The sequence below is a fragment of the Saccopteryx leptura genome, chromosome 3, assembly GCF_036850995.1.
Source record: "Saccopteryx leptura isolate mSacLep1 chromosome 3, mSacLep1_pri_phased_curated, whole genome shotgun sequence".
In the NCBI taxonomy this organism is placed as follows: Eukaryota; Metazoa; Chordata; class Mammalia; order Chiroptera; family Emballonuridae; genus Saccopteryx; species Saccopteryx leptura.
In genome coordinates, this window is record NC_089505.1 from 62,253,174 (window position 1) to 62,264,113 (window position 10,940).

The following is a 10,940-nucleotide window of genomic DNA, read 5'->3' on the forward strand; positions in this document are numbered from 1 at the left end:
CCACACTTTGGGACTGCCCCCTCACCTGTTAGGTATCACACATTTGTGGGGAATCTATTGCTAAACCATTCGTAGATGACCTGCTTCTTTGTTGGGGTTCTGAATGTAGCAGAGCAGCTCCCTTGCTGCAATCTATTGAAAGTCACCCTCAACACAGGTTTGTAAATAATAATAATAATAATAATAAAAGAAAAACAGCCTTGATCAGATAGCTTGGTTGGTTAGAGCATCATCACAAAGTGTAAAGGTTGCTGGTTCAATCCCTGGTCAGGGCACACAGAGGAACAGATTGATGTTCCTGTCTCTCCCTGCCTCTCTCTGTAAAATCAATAAAAATAAAATAAAATAAAAAAGTAAGTAGAGGCCCTGGCCGGTTGGCTCAGCGGTAGAGCGTCGGCCTAGCGTGCGGAGGACCCGGGTTCGATTCCCGGCCAGGGCACATGGGAGAAGCGCCCATTTGCTTCTCCACCCCTCTGCCGCGCTTTCCTCTCTGTCTCTCTCTTCCCCTCCCGCAGCCAAGGCTCCATTGGAGCAGAGATGGCCCGGGCGCTGGGCATGGCTCTGTGGCCTCTGCCTCAGGCGCTAGAGTGGCTCTGGTCGCAATATGGCGACGCCCAGGATGGGCAGAGCATCACCCCCTGGGGGGCAGAGCACCGCCCCTGGTGGGCGTGCCGGGTGGATCCTGGTCGGGTGCATGCAGGAGTCTGTCTGACTGTCTCTCCCTGTTTCCAGCTTCAGAAAAATGAAAAAAAAAAAAATAAAATAAAATAAAATAAAAAAAAGTAAGTAGAGATGTTGGCCAGGTAGCTCAGTTGGTTGGAGCATCATCTCAATATGCCAAGGTTGCAGGTTTGATCCCTGGTCAGGACACTTACAGGAGTCAACCAATGAATGCATAAGTGGAACAACAGATCAATGTTTCCCCCGCTCTAGAAAAATCAGTAAATAAAGACAATTTTTAAAAAAATAGAACCAATACTTGGAAATTGTTAGCTCCTAAGGTAAAGAGTTTCAAGGTGAAGACAATAAAAGTTTTACTAGCTCATCTTACCTGGATAATAGAAATCTAGTGACAAAACTGTATGGAGTTAGCTTCTAAAAAGCAAAAGCAGATGAATTGAACTCAGGTAAATGCAGAAATTGTAATGAAAATATCAACAATCCAAATGTAAGATGTAAGAATTGTGCAATAGAAACAATCTGTATGGAATATCCAGGCCCAAGCTCTTCTGATTTAAACATGAATGTAGACCAACAATAAAATTGAATCAGCACAAATATAATTCATTCTCCTAGTTTATCTTAGGTTTATGTAGCTTTTATGTTAGGAAAGCACACAATTATTTAATAAACTCAAAGAAGAATTTTAATGTTTGGAAATCAGAATGCATCTTAAAATTGTTGGCTTCTCATGATCACTTTCAACCAGGTGATGACTATCATGATTTAGTGCTAGTATTAAAGCCTGTTAGTTTGATGAAATAAGAGAGCCTTGTTTATACTCAGAATTTAACCTTTTAAAAGTTATTCATTTCCAAAAATGTCAGTTTCACCATTTGGTGGTTGACAGCATTGTTCCATACAATTGCAATTTTAACAATGTAACAGAAAGCAGAATACCTTGAGTGCTGTAATAGAATAAAGCATTGCTATCCAGCCTTTCACTTTTCGTAGGTGCCATATTGCATGTTTACTAGGAGATGTGGACATAGTGCCTTATATCAGCATTTCTGAAATAATGTCTCAAAACTCACCAGTGCTTAATAGTACTTAATAGTACTTTGGTTAAATAAGCTTGTGAAGCAGCATCTACTAAATTCCTGCTTAAATAATAACCAAAAGCACCTTATCAGCTTATCAAGACTAAAGAGTGTTTATACTAATGAAGAAAATTGTTCAACTTAGTTTGAACTGGTGTATCTCAAAGTTTACCATGAAAATAACAATTCCCATCACCTGTTACCATCTTAGAGACGTGAAACTGCATTGGGAAATACTATAACTAAAAGAGACTCTGAAGTTGGAGATTTCAGTGGCCAAGTCTGGTTGTTACTTATGATGGAGTGGCAGCATCAGGATCTCAAATTATTTCCTTCAAATGTTTTCTCGTATTTGTGAGTGAATTTCTTTGTTGTCTCCAAGTTGGAATGACTCTGAGTTTTATCAAATGCCATTTCATTTCTTTCTGCAATTGTGTAGTATTTCTTTAACTGCGATAATTTAAACTGACAGATGTGATTTCTTCCCATTCCTTAATATAGCTGGTTAGTCATTGCTATATTATTTTTTGATGGCTTGTTTGATTTTATTTGCAAATACAGTGGTACCTTGAGATATGAATTTAATTTGTTCTGTAATCGAGCTCATAAGTCAGTCAACTCGTATATCAAACTGCAGATACTGGACCCGTGCGCCAACGGGCCAACTAGCGGCAGCTTCCCGAATCACGACTCGTATCTCAGGATTTTGCTCGGATCTCAAACAAAAATATGGATCAAGTCGCAGCTCATATCTTAAAAATTTGTATGTTGGTCTGTTCATATCTCAAGGTACCACTGCATTTTATTTAAAAATTTTACATCATATGAGTGAGATTGTATAATGGTCTTTCTTTTAAATATATTTTTGTTTTTGTATTGCAATTACCTGCTTAATATTATACGACTGTTTTGGATTATTTTGTTTTGCATTGGAGATCCTTTTGTTATTTCATCTGTTGATTTTTTTTCTTTGAATTTCTAATTTGGACACAATAAATTTACTGAGTGCCCAGCAAAATTCCTTTAAGTGGCCTTTCTAGCCATGTAGTATCAGCCAAGAACCACATAAAAGGAGCATTCCATGTTGAAGACTTTAAATAGAGGTAGAATACTTCTACCTCATTTAGAGACTGAAAGAATCCACTCAGGGATCTGGACAGTATCAAAATGAGCTCCTCATATTTAGAGAAAGAAAATACATGAGAAGTGATATAGAACATAATATTTATGAAGATGCAATTTAGAATAATTTTATTTATGGTATTATCAGTGTAGTGTGAGGGAATCAAAGCTTATTCTTTGATTCTGGAGTTCCCACCAGATGAACCAGTGCAGTGGTTGAGAGCTGATAGAGTCTAAGTGGGTTCCCAGCATGGGTAAACTACCTCTTAATCTATGTCATACAACTGCTAAGGGTATATGATCTGCCCATGTCTGCCTGTCTTATCTCATCTCTTACCAATTCTCAGATTACTTAATATACCCTAGCTGCATTAGCTGATCTATAAGAGACACACGACCTCAAATAACTGCAATAATCTATATACTCAATTTTTTTTATAATAATTTTATTTTTTTAATGGGGTGACATCAATAAATCAGGATACATATATTCAAAGATAACAAGTCCAGGTTATCTTGTCGTTCAATTATGTTGCATACCCACCACCCAAAGTCAGATTGTCCTCTGTCACCTATCTTGTTTTCTTTGTGCCCCTCCCCACCCCCTATCCCTCTCCCATTCCCCCCTCCCCCCCGTAACCACCACACTCTTATCAATGTCTCTTTATACTCAATTTTTTGTTAGTCATTACTTATGTTAGCCATTACAATTAACTTCTGAGTGCCATGAGTTATTGTGTTGCATTTCCATTCTTCTACTCACTAATTTTATTTTGAATTTTAAATTAACTAATTTTAATACGGTTTTATTTTCTTTATAAAAAGTATCTACTATTCATTCCTGAATTCTTTATAGACCATATCAGAAATTGTTATAGTTTGATTTTGGAAATAATCCAGTAGTCACGAGTTTGGACTGCGTGATCTCTTTATAAACCCAGTTGTCATACATTGTTTCCCGCTATATTACTGAAGGGGTCTTATTAGCATTTCTCATTGAGTCTCTAATTCCTGAGTCTCATGTTTTCATTTACTTTCTTCATAGAGAACATTTCAGTAATTTCTGAAAAAGCATTAATAAAAGAGAAAATTTTGAGACCTTGCCTTTCTGAAAATATCTCCATACTAATTTATTCTTGATTGATAGTTTGGTATCTAACTTGAATTTGAAAAACATATTGCAGAGGTTTGAAAACATTGCTCTGTTGTCTTCTAGTTGTTGAGAAATCAGACATTTGTGATTTCTCTCTTTTTTCATATGACCTTTTTTCCCCCTAGAAGGAAAATAATAAATCCCCTGAATTTATTTTATTTCCTACTATATTGATGGGCCCCGTCAATCTGTAAATGAGTGTGGGCCTCTTTGGGTTCATTTTTAGCACTCTGCACTTCTTGGATTTGTATGTTTATTTCCTTCACCAGGTTAGGGAAGTTTTCTAGATTTTTTTTTTTTTTTCTTTTTTCTGAAGCTGGAAACGGGGAGAGACAGTCAGACAGACTCCCGCATGCGCCCGACCGGGATCCACCCGGCACGCCCACCAGGGGCGACGCTCTGCCCACCAGGAGGTGATGCTCTGCCCCTCCGGGGCGTCGCTCTGCCGCGACCAGAGCCACTCTAGCGCCTGGGGCAGAGGCCAAGGAGCCATCCCCAGCGCCCAGGCCATCTTTGCTCCAATGGAGCCTTGGCTGCGGGAGGGAAAGAGAGAGACAGAGAGGAAGGAGGGGCTGTGGAGAAGCAAATGGGTGCTTCTCCTGTGTGCCCTGGCCGGGAATCGAACCCGGGTCCCCCGTGCACCAGGCCGATGCTCTACCGCTGAGCCAACTGGCCAGGGCCAGGGAAGTTTTCCATCATTATTTTTTTTTTACATAAGTTTAAAATCCCTTGCTCTCTTCTCTTCCTGGCACTCCCATGGTGTGAGTGTTGGTACACTTGAAGTTGTCCTCATTTTTCTTTTTGTTGTTTTGATTGGGTGTGTTCTGCTTCCTTCTAGTCCAAATCTCTGACTTGATCCTCTGCTTTATCTACTCCACTGTTGATTCCCTGTAATGTATTCTTTGTTTCACTTAATATATTCTTTATTTCTGACTCCTTTTAAAAAATGTTTTCTCTCTCTCTTTTTATGTTTCCTGTGTCTTTGTTGAAGCTCTAAGTTCCTTTCCTCTTTTCCCTAAGTTCATTGAGCATCCATATAACTAGTGTTTTGAACTCTGCATCTGGTAGGTTGCTTGTCTCCATTTTGTTCTTTTTCTGGAGTTTTCTTCTTTCATTTGGGACGTGTTTCTATGTCTCCTCATTGTGACTGCCTCCCCTGCCTCCTCGCGTTTGTTTCTATGTATTAAGCAAGTCTGCTGTGTCTCCCCGACCTGGTGGAGTGGCCTAATGTAGGTGTCCTGTAGAGTCTGGTGGCACTGCCTCCCCATTCACCTGAAATGGTCACCCCAGGTATTCCCCCCACTGTGGGCTGTGTACACCTTCCTGTTGTAGTGGAGCCTAGATTGCTGCTGGCACATCAATATGAGGCATTTACCCCCAGGCCAATCGGCTGAAAGGATTGGCCACAACCACTGGAGAACCAGCTGTGCAGGGCCCCACCCCACCGAGCAGGACTTATTTCAGCAGGGCTCTGGTGTGTGGTCTGTCCGTCCATGGAGTGTGTTGCTTCTGGAGGTGTATGTACCCACGTGGTCTGAAGGTACCCACCAGGTGCCCTAGCTCTGGGGCCTTGCAGGAGGTGCAGGCCAAGGTCAGCTATCTGTGCCCTGCCCAGGGCCACCAGGCATGAGCTACAAAGCAATCTGCAGATGGCTGCTACTTGTGCTGGGCTTAGAGGTGCCCAGGAGAAGCAAAGCTGTAAATCAAGGTCAGATGCCACTAGTGCCGGGCCTGGGGCCACTTAGCAAGAGGTATAGGGCATACCAAGGTCAGATGCTGCTTATTAGGGTTTGTCAACCTTTGAGAGGCTTTAGGAAAGTCTGAAGTATTAGTTAAGACAGAGCGTTTGTATGGAAAAGGCGGGGGGTGGGGGGGCTGCAAGTTGTGTGGGGTGAGGTCTCAAGGAATCACCGGGGCAGGGTGAATGGTGTTAGCCAAGTTGATGAAGACTCAGATACGGTGCCCACCTGCATGCTCTGTAGTGGGGGGCAGTTCAGAAGAGGAACAGTGGTCTCTGCCAGCACTTCTATTTGGGGGAAGCTGCCCCTCCAGCCTTGCTCTGGTACCAGACAGTTCAGTTCCTCTGCATATGTCCCTGGTGCCTTTCGAGTTGCTGCCCCAGCATCGGAACTCAGAGCAAGTTGAGTCCGAGTAGGTCTGTGCACAGGCCCATTGAGAAGAATGCCTGGGACTCCAGCAGCCTCTGTCTCCCTAAGCCACAATCCCTACTTGTTTTTTTTTTTAATTTTTTTTATTTATTCATTTCAGAGAGGAGAGGGAGAGACTGAGAGAGAGAGAGAGAGAGAGAGAGGAGAGACAGAGAGAGAGAGAAGGGGGGAGGAGCTGGAAGCATCAACTCCCATATGTGTCTTGACCAGACAAGCCCAGGGTTTCGAACTGGCGACCTCAGCATTTCCAGGTCGACGCTTTATCCACTGTGCCACCACAGGTTAGGCCCCTACTTGTTTTCACAGCCAGGATTTATGGAGATGTTTCTTCCCAGCGCTGGAACCTTGGGCTGGAGGGGCTGGTGTGGAGCTGCAACCCTCTGCTCCTTGGTGGGGGACCTCTGTAACCAAGCTATCCCTCTGGCTTTGTAACTGTCACACGTGAGTGTGGGGCCACCCTGTTCCATATCCCTGCCCCTCCCACCCATCAGACCCAGTGTGTTTCTTTCTATTCTTAGTTGTAGGACTTCTGCTGAGCCAGATTTCAGGCAGTTCTCAATGTACTTGTTTTGTAGTTTAGTTGTACTTTTGATGTGGTTGTGGGAGGATTCAAGTACCACATTTACCTACACTGCCACCTTGACCAGAACCCACAGGATGGCTCTTTTTTTTAAATTGATTTTAGAAAAGAGGAAGGAAGAGAGAAACATTGATTTGATGTTCTACTTATTTGTTCATTTGTTGGTTGATTCTTGTATGTGATCTGACTAGGGATTGAACCACAACCTTGGTGTTATGGAGTGCCAGCCCATGCTACGGAAGACTCCTGACCCAATTTAGCTTATAGTTACAGCTAAAATAAAAAATTCTCATGAGCCTCAACAAATCTAATCTTACTAGCAGAGGCAAAGTGCGTTCCTTATGTGTCAGCCTTGCAAATATTGCAGGAAGGCAGTTTATTATCTTTAAAACGATGTGTGCTTGTATGCTTTTGCAAAAATACAAACGTGCTGAAAAAATTATAACCTTGTAAATTTTGCCTGTAAATACCCCTCACCCCCAAGCTCATCGCTGTCTGTTGTGAGAGGCGGCGGGCAGACCATTGGCCAGTGTGTAAAACCCAAATTGATTGCATCAGTTTGGGGCTCCGGTTCCGGTATGTTGCGGTTGCACCACAACATATGGGGGCTCGTCCAGGATCCACCGGACTTTTTTGGTGTGATCAGAGCCTAAAGAGTGCCTGCCTGGGGGAAATCTCTGAGGGACGTTCCTCAGCCCAGGCAGAAGGCGGCACTCAATTGGACATTGAACCGCACAGGGTCTTACTGGTAGCAACAGGGTCCAGACAGGTTGGGACGCCCCAGGGGGGTCAGCAGCAGGGCTGGACGCAGCATAACCTCCGCGACCAGATCCTGGCACACAACAGTGGCCAGTGATCACAGGTTTGGTTGGCCAGTCAAGTTTCAGGTTTGGTTTTTGTCTAGTTCAGTTTGTGCCCATCTATACGTTCTTTGGATTATTTGGCTAGTTGTCTTTCTCAGTCTAGACCTTGTCAAGTCCGTCAAAATGGGTCAGTCTGCTTCGTGTGCTATATGTACGCCACTTCAATGTTTTAAAAATAATTTCCAGGACTTCAAGGAAGGAGCTGCTGACTGCGGAGCAACTGTTAACTCCGGGAGATTATGCACTCTGTGCAAGTTAAAGTGGCCAGCCCCCCCCCCCCCAACTGGCCTTCCGAGAGATCTACTAATATCTCTCTTGCTTGTCGAATTCAATCAGTCATCTTCAGGTGTCCTGGACACCTGGACCGGGTGACCTCTCCAGAGGGTTGCCTGACCCCACTGGATCTCTAGGAGGGGCGCTCCCTGAGACGTTCCAGGGCTCCAGTTTTCCTGTGGGTCTCAGACAACTTCCTGGTAGATACCCCCAGTCCCCAGATGCAGCAAAATTAAAGAATATGAATTCTAACCTCCGGAGGTAAGTAAGGCAATCTTTTGCTTTACTGAATTCTAGCTTTTCTATTTGGGACTAGTCAATGTGAAACTCTCCAGGACCAAAACGTTAGTAAAAAATTAAGTTCTGCCTCGGGCTTTTCTAGGACACATTTGTTTATGTTCTCAGGAAAAGCAAATAGCAAGGACTAAATTAAATTCTATCTCAGGCTTCCTAGTACACCTCTGTGCTGTCTGTCCTAAAGTTTCTCTTTGTTCGTCAGAGAAATCTCTTGTGACATTTTCTGGTTTAATGCCACCTTCCCTGGACCTACTAGATCTCTTTTCTTAGATCCAAAACCTCTAGTTTCAAGACTTTCGATCCAACTTTCCCCTTGAGGAAAGTACTTTTTCTGTTAACTCCTATCTCTCCTCTTGTATAAAATACTTAGCCTTAAAAAGGCAAATTTAATTAAAAGTTTCTGGCATAAAACCAGAGGGAAAAAATAAAAAAATACAAAATAAAAATTAATATTAAAAAATATAATAAAAACTCTCTATAAATTAAAATAGCCAAATTTAAAACAAAATAACCAAATCAAGAATTGCTAGACCCAGAAAAAGCACAGACAGTCTAGCATGCTGTCGCCGGCGCCCACGCGTAGGCTGGTAACATAGCCATAGCCAGGATACTTCCCAGTGCGGCAGCAGGGGTAAAAAAAAGAAAGAGGAGCCAGGCTGCAGCTGGCTACATGAGAAACCACAGAGAAAAGAAAAATAAAATAGGAGCGCAGGCTCCCCTCAGTTCCGGGCACCTGCCCCTTCCCCCTTGGGCACTGGGAATCCCAGGCACCCTGACCGAGTGAGTCCCTTATATTGTATAACAAAAAACCTCTGGTTATCATCGCCTTGCTACTGCCCCCGCCCTCCTCTGCTTTGGCACCAGGAAATCCCCGCCTCCATGCGGAGCCAAACCAAAGAAGAAAATTTAAGAAATTATAAAATTACTATATCCCTAAAAAAATTAAAAACCTTATTTAAACTAAAATACCCTACTGTTGAGAAAATGAGGCTGTAGAATTTATATTCCTTAAATTCGCTACCCCGGTTCTTATACTGTATTAACTTAATGTTGTTATAAAACACTATAAGTCAAAAAAATTTTTAACATCTCTTTGCCAGCTAAATAGCCACGAAATAGTAACTACGAAATAGTAACTACATTTTGACCATTCCTTATTTTTCTCTGTAATTCAGTAGTTCATCGGGGATAGCAGTTCATAATCCTCTTATTATAAGTTATACTAAATTTATACTAATAATAAAACAAAATTATATAATCTGCCAAATACAAAAACTTCCTTTTTGTACCAAAAATCTACTACTATAAAAAATATTTTCTATATTAAAAAATATATATTATTTCAAAATTTTTTTATTCTTTTTATTTGCTATTTCATAGCCCTATAATATTAAAATCTTAATTTAAATATTAAAAATATACAATAATTATTAATAATTCAATAATTATTAATTGTTCAATATTAAATCACCAAACCCAGAATAAAAAATATTACTATTAGTTAACATAAAAATTCTCAATAAATAAAAAAGTCTAAAAACATAATCCTAAACCCCACCTGATTTACTGCCCTGTCAAACTGCAATTATTAATCAACTAACTAAATAAATATATTAAAAAATACAAAAATAAAACTGCTTGGGTTTTACTTAATATTTCCTATAAAAACATCATAAATTAAAACCCTCATAATTCTGCCCAAATTAAAAAACAAAATGCTAATTTAAAATAACATAAAAACAATAATTCAATTACATCTAAAAATCAAAATAATGATACTATCATATAACATTAAAAAAATCAAACATTTAAATTTTATGCCCAAATTAAAAAGGCTAAAAAATATAAACAAAAACCTGTTTCTCTTAAACTTTTAGACATTATCTGTTAAAATACATAAAATTACAGCATAAATAAAATATATTTTCTTAAAATATAAAAAATGATTAAATAAAATATACTTTATTTTATAAAATATTAATCATTTTAACTAATACTTTTAACTAAATCTTTAAAACTTAAAACAAATATAATAAATTTATCTAAAATATCAAGTTATTCAAAACCCTTGGAAACCCCCCGCAGCTTTCTTAGACTATAAAAAGCTTACAGAGTCTATGCACCCCTAGACTTAAAAAAACCAAAAAATACTAAGGCAATCAATTTAGCCTTTACATAGCATTCAGCTCTAAAAATTAAAAGAAATATAAATTTTTTAAATATAAAAACATCAACTGCTAAAAATCTAAACATTTAAAAAAAACACATTGCTCCTCCCTCACTCAGATAACTTACTCTGTTTGGCCTCTAAGATGGCTGGTTAATCAATGATGGGTAAAATTCCTAAAAACAAAAAACAACCTAAAACAGGCACAGTCGAAAAAAAGGCCATCAGGAGAAGGCTTAAACGCTAACAAAGGTGAGGCTCAAATCCTCACCCAAAAAATGCAGAAGACTACTCCCCTGAAATAGTGGCCATCATCCACTATTCAGCACACCTAAAAAAAAAAAGACACCATAAACACTTAAAAAAACCAAGCAACTAATAATACTACTAATAAAATAGCCTTAAAACCAATGTTGTTTTAGAAAATCTTAATAACTACTAAAACCCAAGTTGCCAAAGGTTTTTTTACAACCAATTAAAAAAAATTTTTGCCAACAAAAAAACCACTAAAAATAAAAAAAACGTTTAAAAATTAAACTTAAAATCTAACAAAAAAC